This window comes from Solanum stenotomum, chromosome 6, assembly GCF_019186545.1.
Source record: "Solanum stenotomum isolate F172 chromosome 6, ASM1918654v1, whole genome shotgun sequence".
Classification (NCBI taxonomy): Eukaryota; Viridiplantae; Streptophyta; class Magnoliopsida; order Solanales; family Solanaceae; genus Solanum; species Solanum stenotomum.
Window position 1 is genome coordinate 20,405,540 of NC_064287.1, and position 16,269 is coordinate 20,421,808.

The window sequence follows — 16,269 nt, forward strand, 5'->3', positions numbered from 1 at the left end:
AAATAGGCTTATCGGGACCTTTTAGCTAACCATAATATATATACATACCCATCACAGAGCATCGCTACAAATACAACACCTAAACTATCATAAACAAGGCCCAGTTTTTCCTTATACTTGCAAAAAGGTAAAACAAATATTGAAGCTTACCTTATAAGCTACATCTTGAAGCTACATCCAATTAAGAGTCTGAAATGATATGAATACAACATATACCTAAATATATCAAGAAAAAGATTGAAAATTCTATTCATCATATCGAGGAAGTTTGATGGGATATTTTTTTAGCCCAAATGACATTACAAGGAAATCGAAGTGTCCATATATGTTCCGTAAGTTGTGTTGGGAATGTCTACTTCACGAATCCTTAGCTGGTGATAGCCGAAACTTATATCAATCTTTGAAAAACTTCTAGCTCCGTATAGCTTACCAAACAAATCGTCTATTCGAGGAAGATGATATATTTTCTGTATTGATGCTTTATTTAGTTGGATGTAATGTGTACAGATCCCAATATACCGTTTTCTTACTTACAAACAGCACTAGTACACCCCACAACGATATATTGGGTCGTAAAAAGCTCTTATTAATCAATACTTTCAACTCCTCTTTTAATTTAGCTCCTTCAACTCACCATATGCAATTCTATAAGGTGGAATTGATATTTGTTGAGTATCGGGATCTACGTGATCAATATAAAAATCAATTTTCCCGAGACACGCAAAAAGCATTAATTTGGTAGTGTACCATGTAACCCTATATAGCTTAAGAGTTATATAATTGCTTAAAAGTAATACACTTATTCGCACTCGGAGATGCTACAATAACGTTCTTCATTTCTAGAGGTGTAAGTTGACGTCCAATAATGAACACATGTTTATAGAATATTGGTTTGTTACAATTTATATATGTATGATGCTATTGTTAGAAAAATTTAACTGACTTTGGATATGACCCTATATAGAAAGGTGTGAAGATCGAAAACAGGGTAGAAGGTTTAGTAGATGGCCGAGTAGGGGGTTCATCTCATCTGCTAATTTTCGCTTGATTAGTACAATTTTTTTTTTTATGAGTAGTGTTTTTTTACTTCATTTTATTAATTGTTATATTTTGCTTCATTGATCTTTTTTAGTTACCCTCTTTAATTTTTCATTTGCTTTATTATTGCTATTTTATTATCATATTATTCTTGCAATTACATTTTGGTAATTGTTCTTATGAGTTAATATTCTATTAGAAACGGTCTCTGTACCTCAGAGAGCTAGGGATAAAAGTTGTATAGCATATGCTCCCTAAATCACATTTGTACAAATACACTAAATATATTGCCATTGATGTTACACTCAAAAGATCTACATACCATTGTTGTACCATTAAAAAAGTCATTTAATAAATATGTTAATAGTTCCTAATTGTACTATGGTGCTTTTTAGTTTAACCAGCCTATATATGTAAAAAGAAAATCATTATTTTTTACGTTTATCTATTGTATGAATCCACAAAAACTCACTTATTTACGGTATGAGAAACATGATAACTGATAATAAACCTCTATGGTAGGCTATCATTTGTTGCTAGAGTCTAACTCTGTTTGTTTCAATTTGTTTATCTTCTTTTGCTTTTAAGTTTATATAAAAGAAGAAGGTCTCTTTGCTTTTTTAGCAACTCTTTAATATCTACTTCTCACATAATATTTTTAAGTCCCCAAGATTAAATTTTTTATATAATTTATGTATGCACATATCTTTAATTTAAAATCACAAGATATACTTTTTTTTTAAAAAAATCTGAAGCTTTGTAACAAGTCAAAAAAGGAAAAATCAAATTGAAATGAAGGTAGTTGACATTAATTTATGCGACTATGCAAATTAAAAATGTCAACCAACATCTCATTTAGTTGATTGATCAATTATGGGATTAACTCATCATAATATTAGTCTCGGGATTAGTTACCTCTTATTCCTTAACCTTCCTACCAAGCGGTTCCTTTATGTCATATATTTCACACGACTTATATTGTTTATCTAATGATCATAATATCTAATACTAAGCAGACACAAACAGACACCAACCATATATAAAATTTTGTTAACTAAATCCCGTCTCACATGCACCATATATATTAAACTAGTTAATTGGTATGTTCTGTCTAAACAACAGTTTTTGTAAATATTTGATTGTTCAAAGATATAATAAATTTAAAAGTAGTTTTCGTTAAAAGCATTAAATATTGATAATTCAACGTGAAATTAATCAAAAAGGTCAAAGTGTTACTTAAATTATAGTATATAAAAGATAACATGCTGACATATCAATCTCCCATGTCGATATAAAGTGGAAATAGCAAAATTAGTAGTAGTCATGATGACCAAAGAAATACTTTAAGTCTCAATGGAGTTGACTAGGATCAATATTAAGGGGCCGGGAGGAAAATTATGTCAAAGAGGATAGTCAAAGAGGGACTAGGTTTATCTTCCAAGCCAATATATATCTAGGACTATTCCTTGAATCACATTTTTGTGACTGTTCTAGGCAATATTCATACACCAAAAATATTAAAAACTAAGCACACAAGGAATCAGAAATCAAAAAGGCCTCAATCTAGTCTCAAAATCAATTGAACTAAAGGACTTTTTGAAAACTAAAAAAGGTTAATGAACACCCGCTCGTAAATCACAAAATCAAACGAAAATTGTATGATTCATGACAATTGATTGCTTTTGAATTTCATTTTCCCTATTTTCAAAATCTTTTTCATCATCATTTGCAAATATTGAATCACGTGCTAAAAGATTATAGAGAGAACAAGGCCCCACTAGGGCACTAACTGCAAGTTTCAAGATAGGTAGTAAAATAATGGAAATGTAGGATCAACCTAACTAAAAGCAATGCAATAACATTGAAAGATTAAGCCTGACAAAAGCACAGATTAAAACATTAAAACATTCCACCGTCATTTAAACCATTATACAAGTTTAGCTAGACACGATCTTAAAACCATATCACATCATACATAAATAATGAAAACCACCCAAACTATGAAAGAAGTAATGTCCCTAATACTTGATGAGAAAGATAGAAGCACTCCCTTGAACCTATATACATGGTGGCTCTCTCGGGAAAATGTAAGGATGATCTGGTTCAATCACAAGTTCATATGGGAATGGAATTATTGGATTGATGGGTAGATCATTTCGGCTTGATGGGGATACCACTTGCCACCTATCTGGAAGAGTTGAAACATAACGGTAGGAGAAACGGGGAATAGCAACAATAGGGTTGACATTAGTTGGTGTAATTCTTTCTGGTTTTACTGAATTTCTAGGAGGCTCATATGCTCTAAACGCCCCTGATTCAGAAAAAACCTTAAATCTCATTGAACTAGAATCAACACAATTGACCAATAAATCGGGTTCAACCTGAACTATCGATCCAAATTTGAATCTTTTTCTTTTTGTTCTTCTTCAACTTCAGTTTTTACTGATGAAAAAGAAACATTCTCATTTCCAAATTCTTCAATTCTTGGAGATTCATGATTAGCTGAAGCTGGTGGATTCTCGTCATTACTTATCTCTATTGAGATGTAACCAACAACCAAAAAAAATAGAGATAAATCAAGAATAGGGTATGAGAAACTGGAGAGGCGGAAATATGAAATGTTATCTCAAGGAAAGAGATATCTAGGGTAGGGTTTGATATAGAAACTGGATCAGCCGATTTTGGGCTATGCAAACATTTTTTAGATTTGGGTTTTAATGGCCGAATTTTAGCTCTTGCAGTTTTGGAGTTTAAATGAATAAAATGAGTCATGAGTTCAAATTTGGTTAACAAAAAAAAAAGTATGACAAATAAAGGTTTATGAAGGGTTCTTGGTAGATTAAACTTTATGAAAATCTAACTAAATTAAAACTTTAAAAAAATTGATTTTTATAGACTTTTAAGAAAAGGGTGTTCTTTGAAATAATGAGAAAAACAACAAATACAAAAAAGTTGTTATTTCTTTGGATATGAAATCAAGAAAATAATGTTGGGATATACTATTAACCATATGGTTGAGTTATAGTATTGATTTTAATCCTTTATAAAGACGTTACGTTTTATGTTAGTTATTACAATAAAGTCATTGTTTGAATAGATCATTGTGTTTATATGTGTGTCCATTACTTATATAGTAGATGATTTTTGGGTATGAAGTTGTTTAACTCATACGCGGAAGATTAAAATTGTCGGTTCTTATAAGTTATAAATTAATTGTTCACAATCAAAGATGAATTTGGACAAACATCTTGATGATTGTAACATAAGATTAAATATAATTCAATCTTAATTATGGGAATGGTAAAATTCCAACTTCTTGTGTTAGTACATTTTGCATGTATTGAACGGACCAAATTGAGACATGTATTACGATCTGTGTAGCTTGCTTTATTATTTTAATCTATTAAAATGATAGACTCTATGATGAGTCAAAATATTCCTAATGGGTTGGATAATAACAAATTACATTCGTGAAATAATAGTTAGTTGATAGAACCATATCTCGAATATGAGAAAGAAGACACCCCTTTATGGTTGCTTATAAGTAGTCACGTGAAAACCCTGCAGGTGGATAATATATGTATATCCGTCACGTGAATTAATTTAAGCATAAGATAAAGAAATAAATTAATCAATGGATTAAATTTTTTGGATTTTCGATTTAATTGATTAGTGCCAGTAATTCTAACATGGGGAATTAAATAAGTTGTAACGAAAAAAATGAAATTAAATAGAGGAGTACAGTTACAGATTTTTAGTTGTACAATCTGTGATTTATTATGATATGGTTAATTCATGCTTCTTACGAATTAAAAATTATAATCGAAAGCCTCTGCTAATAATTTGTGGTCCCTACTATGCCTGATTAATTGATCAAGTTCGAAAAAGAAAAGGACTGTTAGTATTTTTTTCAGTTTACGAATAAATCATTTTTTACTTTTATTTGTTTAAAAGAGAAGAAAACTTTTTATTTTCTGTCACGACCTAAAAATGGACGTGATGGCACTCGTCTTATACCACCAAGACAAGTCAACCTAAAACTCAACCATTACAATAAAATGTAAAAATTTTATAATCAACTCAAAAATACCCCCAAAATCTGGTTGTCACGTGTACAAGCCTCTAAAGCATTACAATAGATTCAAAAGAAAAACACAAGTCTCAAATGACCATGTTTCTAGAATAGAACAAGATCATAAATATGAGTAAGAAATTTCGCTGAGATGACAAACAACTACCTCACAAATCTCCAAGAAGCCTCGAAAAATAAGAGAATGGAAAGTATCACAAAATCCAGGCTTGTAACCTATAAAAATTGTAGAAGTAAGGGGTGAGTACAAAACCACACAGTACTCAGCAAGTAAACCTCTAAACACAAGCTAAGAGGATAGAATACGGGTACTCCTTACACCCCAACCGAACCTCCATAGCTACAACCTGCAATAAACGAGTCCAACCTAACAGTTCATAATTTACAAGCGCATATCTCAACAACAACATTCTAACAAACACATATTCTCAACAATAAGCTCAATATTCATCAATTACAACCTGCTTAAAACCAGCCCATCCTAACAATTCATAATTCACATAGCACATAGCTCAACAACAACACCTTAACAATTACATATCCTCAACAACAAACTCAATAGTCATCAATCAAAGTTCCACAGAAAGGGACTCACAAGATCAGTAAAACACAATATCAAGTTCACTAATGATAAATATGTGCAATGCAATGAAATTCAATGTCAAGTAAAATGATGCATGTTTGCCCTAATGATACACACCCGTTGTTTATCAGTCGGGACCCATGGGGACATATATGTCCATGCATCCATCGTGTCGCGCAATACGTCCCTCGATATATAGTATCCATCATGGCGTACGTTACGTCCTTCGAAATATAGTATCCATCGGGGCGCACGATATGTCCCTCAAAATGGTACATCCTCTTATCACAAAACACTTATCACAACCATGTCTTAGAACCAATGCAAATGATCTGATCACACAAATAATGAGGAGATGACCATTTTGATAACAAGGCACAATTCACAACAATGCAACTGTGATACAACATCAACAATTAAGCAATATGCCTTCAAATCATTCTCAAACATCACACACCAACAATTTATCACATTACCTTTTTATTACCCTTTTTCCATCATTAGAATTATTCAACATGGACAAGTCAACCCATCACCAATTCCCATTACTCCCAAACACAAATTACAAGGAAATACAAGAAATTTCATACACTTAACAAGGGCTTAAAAATCAACTTTCCTAGATCAATCAAGAATTCACTCTGAAACTTGAGTCTTCCCCTTTCATTAAACTTTCCAACTAAAAGCAATCTATTCAAATAAATGACCATAATAAGATTTCAAAACGAACAACACTCATATTACTATGTGTTTAACCTTGACACAAAAATTCACCCAAATTATAATCAAACTTCTAATCTTGATGCCAAAACATGTCAACCCTCATATTTTCAAAATTTCAATGCTAACGTTAAGTCTTCATTCCTCCAATTACTATAACTTTAAAGGTATTCAAGTATTATAATACACCTATATTTAATTAGCTATGTTAATATGTTGAAACTTGATTTACAATACAGTAACCAAAAGTAAAAAAAAAACAACTCAAATCAGCGATAGATTACACCATTAGCTCTATCTGTACCATAAGAACAACCAAAACTCTCAATTCCTCAAGTAACAGGACGTCAGTGCAAGCCTAATAAATTCCATAAACTCAACTCCAACTTCTCTCCTTTTTCTGTACTAATACTCCAACATAATTATAATAATACTATTAAGACTTATACCTATATACATAAATCTATCAATTGAACAATTACCTGGTACAATCCAAACAGTTGACTAATCATTGGAAATCATTAACTAATGACGGCTATCAAAAATTTGTTCTAATTTTGAACAACCTTAGAATGTACGTAGAAACAGGAATAAGTTATAACCTACAATATAATATTCTCTCTTTAAGATAGGATCAGTGCATTACTTTATTCTTACACCTAATAGTTTAATTACGTAATCACTTATTTGAGGAATAAAGTTCTCACCTGAAGCACCACACTTTATCTTCTCACGGATGTGTCCTCTTGTTACAATGTCAGATCTAACACCACATTAATTTTGCGGTTCCCACATATAATTTAGGTCTAATTAATTTATATATATTATAGGTCTTAAATAAATAATCACTTTATCCTACTAACTATCAATTAAGTCAATTATCTATAATTACCCATAAACTAATTAGATAAAGTTAAACGAATAGTTCAGAATTTTCAAAATTGATTTTTCGGGTCATTACATTTTCTTAAAAGAAGAAAGAAGAAAATACTGCGATTCTTTGTTTCCTTAGAAGATGAAAGAAGCAAATAATAGTGTTCAATGGTTATTAGTGGTTATTAATGGTTGTTCATTACCCCAAGTGTTTAATGCCTTTCTAAATCACTTAATGATATTTAGTGGTTGTTGAGAACTGTTGATTATGGTTTGTAGTTATTCTTAACAGTGTCATAAAACATTTAATGGTATTTAATGGTTGTTGATGACTATTGATCATGATTCATGGTTGTTGGATACACTTCACAGTGTCCAAATACACCTAAAGTTATTTAATCACTATTAATGACTATTAATCATGACTAGTAACATTTCATCTCTCAAACCTTTCCCTTATACTTAAAACTTTAAATAAGGGTGGTAGTTCTCAATGAAAATATCATCTTTTTTTCTGAAAATCTTCTTAGAGTGTTAGTCAGGAATTAGTAGAAGGCTGCAACCCTGGAGTCACAATCCCTGAACGAGTTGTGTGAAAGCTACAAAAGGTTAGAGTTTTAGAATTTGTATAGTTTACATTATTATGCTATTATGTAAGTTTGTGATTCTGAATAATGCTTCCTCTAACAATTGGCATCACGAGCCTTCTTACATAAAACTGATAATGTAATATGAGTTCATGATTTTGATACATATTTGGTTAAATATGTATATATCATGATGTTCTTTTGATGAACATTTTTTTGTTGTTTGAAAAAAAAAGTTTTTGTACTCCAGAGTTGTAAGTGTTCATCCCTTCTTCTAAAAAATGATTTTAACAGTTAATATATGAGTTTATATGTTGACATTGGTCCTCTTCCCATCGGATAAACTTTTATATTTTGATACTATTATGTTTGCCTTTTAATTTGATGACTTGTTTTAACTTTCCAACTAAGTTGCATGTTGAATCAGTGAACAAAAGACAATACATATACTTGACTAAAACTTCACAAATGACTCTCTAACTGAGTTGGACTTGTCTTGTTTAAGTTGTACTATATATATGAACTTGCTCATATATTTTCTTGAATAGTATGTTTCCCTATCGATTCTAACTGTTCATTAGCATGATTATATATGTCTTATATTTGTTTTTTAAAAAATATATATAAAACATATGTTACTAATGATTTGTTATAAGTATCTCTAAGATTAAGTATGTCTCACTTCAATTATTTGTCCTCTATCTTGAACCATAACAAACTTGAATGTCCTAACTACGTGGACTGGAAACGAAACCTTAATATTGTTCAAACATTTGAGGATTTCAAATATGTTTTGTTGAAGAATGCTCCATTAAACCAACATACACAACTGATGAGGAGATTAAGGTCTATGAGAAATGGGTCAAGGTTGGTGAGATGGCAAGGTGCTATATTCTTGCCTCAATATCAAATCTCTTACAACATGAACATTAGTCTATGACATCTGCTTACAATATGCTCGAATCTCTCAAAGAGATGTTCTGAGAGAAGAAATGTGCTGCCAAGCAGACTTCCATGAAGGCTATCTTGAACACCAAAATAATTGAAGGATCACTTGTCAACGATCATGTGTTGAACATGATGAGTTATCTTAATGAGCTGGAGATACTAGGCACTACTATTGATAAGGATTCTTAGGTGGAGATGATCCTACATACTCTGCCGGACAGTTTTCACCAGTTTCGCTTGAATTATAATATGAACAATATGGATTTGTCTCTTCCTAAATTGTTGAATGAATTGATAGAGGTACAATCCATTATCAAGTAGAAAACTCCTCCCTCTGTGGCATACATTGTGGGTAAACCTGTCGCTTCTTCGTCTAAGTCGGCAAAAGCCCAAAAGAAGAAGAAGAAGTCGTGCAAGGTTGTGGCACCCGGAGGTGCTACAGGTGGTGTGGTAAGCCTAAGGGCAAGTGCTATCACTCCAAGCAGCATGGTCACCACAAGAGGCAATTGCCCTGACTATCAAGCCAAAATGAAGAATAAAGGTAATTCTTGTTTAAATGTCGTTGAAACCTGTTTAGAGACTGTTTCTACCCAATTATGAGATGTAGATTCAGGATCCATTGACCATGTCTGCACTTCTTTGCATGGGTTTCAGGAAACGCGGCGGCTAAGTGAGAATGAAGTTTGCATTTTTCAGGCGAATGGGGAACCAACACCAGTCCTAGCAATAAGAAATATCTCTTTTTCTTTTAGTAGTTCCAGAATTTTGTTTTTAAAAGATGTTCTTTATGTACCTTCGATAAGAAGGAATTTGCTTTCAGTTTCAAAAATAAGGATGATGGTTATGAAGTTTTATTTGCAAATAATTGTGTTGCTATTAAGTATGATAAGCAATTCATCCATAGTGTTCCTAAAATACATCATCTCTTTGTATTTGAAGTCTCCCATGACATGCTACACCATAATGAATTAAATAATATTGATATTTCTCATAAAAGAAAACATATTTCTGAATTGAGTCAAACTTACATATGGCACTTACGTCTATGTCATATCAATATGAATAGGATTTAAGATTGGTTTCTGATGGACCTCTGAGTTCATTGAAAGTGGAGGCACTACCAACCTGTGAATCTTGTTTAGAAGGTAAAATGACAAAGAGGCATTTCCCTTTCAAAGGAAATAGAACCACTAATAAGTTAGAATTAATTCATTCTGATTGGTGCGATCCTATGAATATACGAACAAGAGGGGTTTCTGAGTATTTTGTGACTTTCACAGATGAATACACAAAATATGGATATATTTATTTGTTGCGCCATAAATCTGAATGCTTTGAGAAGTTCAAAGAATTCAAGATAGAAACGGAAATGCGACATCGTAAACATATCCAAACATTACGATCAGATCGTTGTGTTGAATACATTTTTGGGGAATTCATTAAGTACTTATTAGAATCGAGCATTACGTCTCAATATTCTGCTCCAGGAACACCGCAACAAAATGGTGTGGCATAAGGAAGAAATAAAACTCTTTTGGAAAGGAAAAAAGGACAAATATACCCTCGAACTATCATAAATGGTATATTGACATATGGTATCATCTAAATAATTTGCCTTTTTTTATTTTTTTATCTATCCAAAAAATTGAAAACCCACCCATTATTCATAACTTACCCACCCATGACCCAAATTAAAATACCATGACATTTAAAATTAAAAATAAAAGTATAGTTGTTCATCTCCACTTAATATTAAATAAAAGGAAAAAATTTCTTCAATTCATTTTTATTGGCACCATTCTCCAAATCTCACAGACAAAAACACATAAGCATATTATTTCAATCAAAATCAAAAAACCAATTTCATTTTTTTGTTCAAATCAATTTATTATTGTTGAAGGGGGTTGAAAAAAGTATCACCATTGATGGACAAAGCTTCAAGCTTAAAAATGGGTCTACAATCAAATCAAATATTTCAAACACAAATAGATTTATTGTTATCAATTGGGGTTGATAAAATACTACCACCATTGATGGACAAAACTTCAAGCTTTAAAGTGGGTCTACAATCTAATAAAAAATTTCAAGCTCGAATCTATTTGTTTTTTGTTGAAAGGAGTTGAGAAAATACTACACCATTGATGGACTAAACTTCAAGCTTTGAAGTGGGTCTACAATAAAATTAGAAATTTCAAGCTCAAATCGAATTGCTATTGTTGAAAATGATTAAAAATAATCTTGAAATAGATAATGTACAAAACTCCCAATAACGTAGATTCCTACTAAGTTAAATGAAGATGAACTTTACTTTTTGTTTTGTTAGCAAGCATATAGTTTTCAGATTTAAAGACTTTGAAAGACACCAAATTGACAGAATTTGAAGGGAATGTTACATGTTGAAGCTGGATGGAATGGGGAAGATACAAAGTTTGAAGTGAAAGTGAAGAAGAGAGTAGTTTTAGTGAACAAGTCATACACTTTCTTTAAAGATGAGTTCTTGATTCCATGGTCACAATGGATTGAGAAGAATAGAGGGAGGGTTTTTGATGAAAATGAAGAGTGAATTTTCGCACCACCCATTTTGGTTGTGGGTCGGGTGAATTTTTAATTTTTGGACTAAAATTAAATAAAATTGGGTAAAATCATTTAGATGAAGCCATGTGTCCATCCATTAACTTCAAGGATATCCACAACCCAAAAGAATGATGGTAAGGGTACATACAACTTTAAACTATAACGAAGGGTATTGACATACCATTTATGATAGTTCGGGGGTATATTTGTCCTTTTTCCCTTTTCGAAATGGTTAGATCAATGCTAAGTTATTTAGATTTGTCTTTTAGCTTTTGGGATATGCCTTAGAAACTGTAAATTACATTCTGAATTTGGTTTCTTCCAAATATGTTCCTTTAACCCCATCCGAATTGTAGAATGGACCAAGCCTAGTCTACGACATATTTGAGTTTGGGGATGACCAACACATGTATTAAAAGGGAAACAAATAAATTGCAATCAAGGAAATAAGTGTGCATTTTCAATGGATATCCAAAAGGAACTAAAGGAGGTTTATTTTATTGTCCCAAGGAACAAAAGGTAATTGTTTCAACAAATGTCAAGTTTTTGGAACATGATTATTTAATTAACCATGTTCCTAGAAGTAAAATTGTGTTAGAGGAACTAAGCAAAGGAATAACTACAAATGAAACATCAACACAACTACCTAAAACAATTGTTGACATACAATTGCATCCAAGAGGATGCTCTAGAGCTTGCTCAAAAGCAGACTCAGGACATCTAACTACCACAATGTAGTGGGAGTAATGTAGCGCAACCTGAAATTGTGGAGGAAGTAGTTCATAATGTTCATAATATAGTTCAAGATGTAGAAAATCATGTAGTTGCTAGTCGTTGTAGTGGGAGAGTTATTAGAAAACCACAACGGATTACACTCTTGGGAGAATCATACGATAAAATCCATGAAGAGACTAATACAGAACCATTAAATTACGCCAAACCACTACATTATAAAGATGCTAAAATGTGGGTTGTTGCTATGAAATCTTAAATGGAATCTATGTACTCAAACCAAGTCTGCGGTCTTGTGGAACCACCAATAGTTGTTAAACTTATTGGTTGTAAATGGATCTACAAAAAAAAAGAAAGGTGGGATTGAAAAGTGAAAACTTTTAAGGCTCGGCTTGTTGCGAAAGGGTTTACTCAAAAAGAAGAAATTGATTATGAGGAAACTTTTTCGCCGGTAGCCATGCTTAAATCCATTAGGATTCTCTCATCCATTGTTGCTCATTATAATTATGGGATTTGGAAAATGGATGTCAAGACAACTTTTTTGAACGAAAGTCTTGATGAGTGCATTTATATGGCACAACCACAAGGTTTCATGGTAAATGGCAATGAACACGTGGTTTGTAAACTTGAGAAATCCATTTATGGATTGAAACAAGCATCTCGGGCAAGGAACATTTGTTTTTACAATTCGATTAGAACTTTTGGTTTTGATCAGTTTGAAAATGAATCATGCATCTATAAGAAATGGGAGGGAGACAAAGTAACATTTTTTATTCTATACGTAGATGACATCTTACTCATAGGAAATAATGTGAGCATGTTTAATTCTGTAAAGGGGTTGTTCTCGTCGCGTTTTGATATGAAAGACTTGGGAGAAGTGGCTCATATCCTTGGAATTAAGCTTTTGTGAGATCACAAACAAAGGATATTAGACTTTTCTCAAGCACTTTATATTGACACTATTCTTTCGAGGTTTAGCATGCAAAATTCCGAAAAGGGGTTTCTTCCTTTTAGACATGCAATTACTTTATCAAAGGATCAATCGCCCAAAACAACCGACGAGATAGAAACGATGAAGGCAATCCCTTACGCTTCTACTGTAGGGAGCCTTATGTATGTTATGTTATGCACTAGACCAGATATATGTTTTGATGTAGGCATGGTTAGTAGATTTCAGTCTAACCCTGGGCAAGAACATTGGAGTGCAGTCAAGTATATCATCAAGTACCTTCAGAAGACTAGGGATTATGTGCTTGTTTTCCAGCTTGGCAATCTTGTACCTATTGGATATACAGATTCAGGTTTCCAGTCAGATAGAGATTCTATATAATCAACCTCACGATATGTATATACTTTGGAAGGTGGAGCCATAGTTTGGAGGAGCATAAAGCAATCATGTGTTTCTGATTCCACCATGGAAGCAGAATATGTAGCTGCATTTGAGGCGGCTAGAGAGGCCGTTTGGCTACAGAAATTTTCTAAAAGCGCTTTGAGTGGTTCATTCTATTGAAGCACCGATTACACTCTATTATGATAATAATCGTGTAGTTACCAACTGAAAACCATGAAGCCATAAATTGAATGAGTTTGGAAAAGAAAAGGACTATTAGTATTTTTTTTCAATTTAGGAATAAATCGTTTTTGACTTTTATTAGTTTAAAAGAGAAAAAAAAACTTTTTATTTTCTTAAAAAAAGAAAGAAGAAAATACTGCGATTCTTTGTTTCCTTAGAAGATGAAAGAAGTAAATAATAGTGTTCAATGGTTATTAGTGGCTATTGATGGTGTTTAATGGTTGTTGATTACCGTTGGTGTTTAATGACTTTCTAAATACACTTAATGATATTTAGTGGTTATTGATAACTAGTGAGTATGGTTTTTAGATACTCTTAACAGTGTCAAAATACATTTAATGGTACATAACGGTTTTTGATGACTATTGATCATGGTTGTTGGATACACTTCACAGTGTCCAAATACACCTAAAGGTATTTAATGACTATTTATTATTACAAGAAACATTTCATCTTTCAAACATTTCCCTTATACTGAAAAGTATAAATAAGGGTGGTGGTTCTCAAGGAAAGATCATCATTTTATCTGAAAATTTTCTTGCCCACACAAGACTTGATTGAGGGAGTTAGTCAGGAATTAGTAGAAGAGTGCAACCTTGGAGTCCCAGTCCCTGAACGAGTTGTGTGAAAGCTACAAAAGGTTAGAGTTTCACAATTTATATAGTTTACATTATTATGCTATTATGTAAGTTTGTGATTCTGAATAATTCTTTTGTTGTACATATACTAACAAATAATTGTGTATTTCTTTGAAGAGATATTAACTTCGACGGAATTAGGATATTTGACTGGATGAGTTGAATGGTGTTCTTTTTTTCGCTATGGAGTTTTGCAGAGGGTTTCACATGTAGGAAGGTTTTGAAATGGATGGAAAATATATTAAGCCTTCAGGGTGAGGTGGGGAACTTGAGAAGTAAATTTTTCAACTAGAAAAGTGATGAAATTTAATAGATTGTTTAAATTAGTATATTATCTTAATTCTAAGATATACTAGTAACTCAACTATAGATAATTATGAAGTAAAATTATATTTTTTCCTTTTGTAATACGAAGGTAACTCCACTTTGTTTATATCTTTTTAGAAGTCTACTTATTAATATTTGAACGAGCAAAATAAAATATGGAAATTTATTTAATCCATACAATCCTTTTGATTTTCCTTTTTTTCAATTTACATTGCAATAATCAATAACTAAACCTAACCCTAACTTGTGCTTTAAATTATCCATATTTTCTTGGAAAAAAATCGATGACAGAAAGTTTCAATTTTGCTCTCACCTAAATTTAGTTCATACATATATGTATTTGATGTAAATATTGGTGAATACTTTTACCACATGTATCACTTCTTAATTTCTTGTCTTTCTCTCTACGTTGAGTCTCCATTTCATAGAACAAAATAAATTTTATTATGTATATGCACTTATACAAATCAATATTTTCTGCATTTATAGGAATCAATATTTTCTTTCTTTAATATTACTTTTAATTAATTTTTGTTCATTAAAATAAATACTATTCCAAATAAAATTTATAAGTTCTTCGAAATTTTAATTTATTTGGTTACGACTAGGATTAAATTAGACTGTGGTTTATTGTTGTGTGGATTGAGAAAACAACAAAAAATCATGTGAGCATAAAAATGTAGGCCATATTTTGTTGATAAAATATTAATAGGGTGCTTTCGAAGATAGATAAACAAACTTGGGTAACCTTTTTGTCCCCCTCCCCCCACCCCCTCCAAAAAAAGTTCTTGACTTTGTTAGATAATTACCAACAATTAAGTGATGTTCTATGTTATTATCTCCTAAATCCNCCCCCCCCCCCCCCCCCCCTTCCCCACACACAGTCACACAATATACATTTTTCCAATATCATGTGATGCATGATTTCATAAAATTTTCGATATAGGCTTTTCATATTAATTTATTATTAAAGATAAAAACAACAAAAAAAGTAGGTTTTGTAATAAAATAATAATGTTGTATAATGTAAAATTAAATTAATAAAAATGATCAGAACACATCCTAAAATGGGGTATAAAAAGAATAAGAAGATGATATGTCTCAAAAAAAAAGGGTAGATATAGTAATCATTGATTAATTTTCATTTTATCGTATCCAAATAACATTATTATTTTTTATTTATATAGTATAAGAATGTGTATTTTTATTTTATTTCCGTAAATATATAAAATTTTATTAGATAAATAATTTCTCACAGACATACCATATATATCAAAATAGTTTTATTTGCGGAGTCTAAACGATTTTATTTTGTTTATATAAAGTTTAAAAAAAAAATTAAAAGGTCATGGTTGAATAAACTCATTTTGTATATTTATGACTAGTCTTTTGTATTTAGAGATTGACACAATCTGAAAACTCAAGTAATGATGGCACCGACCAACACCCACAAGTAGGTAAGCCAACAGATAGCTCGAAATGACAAGCAATGAGCCTAATGGGAAGAAATATTAAATCAACGAAAATTACAATATAATAAGGAAATAAACAACATTTGGAAAGAAATTTCATAAATATACATAATA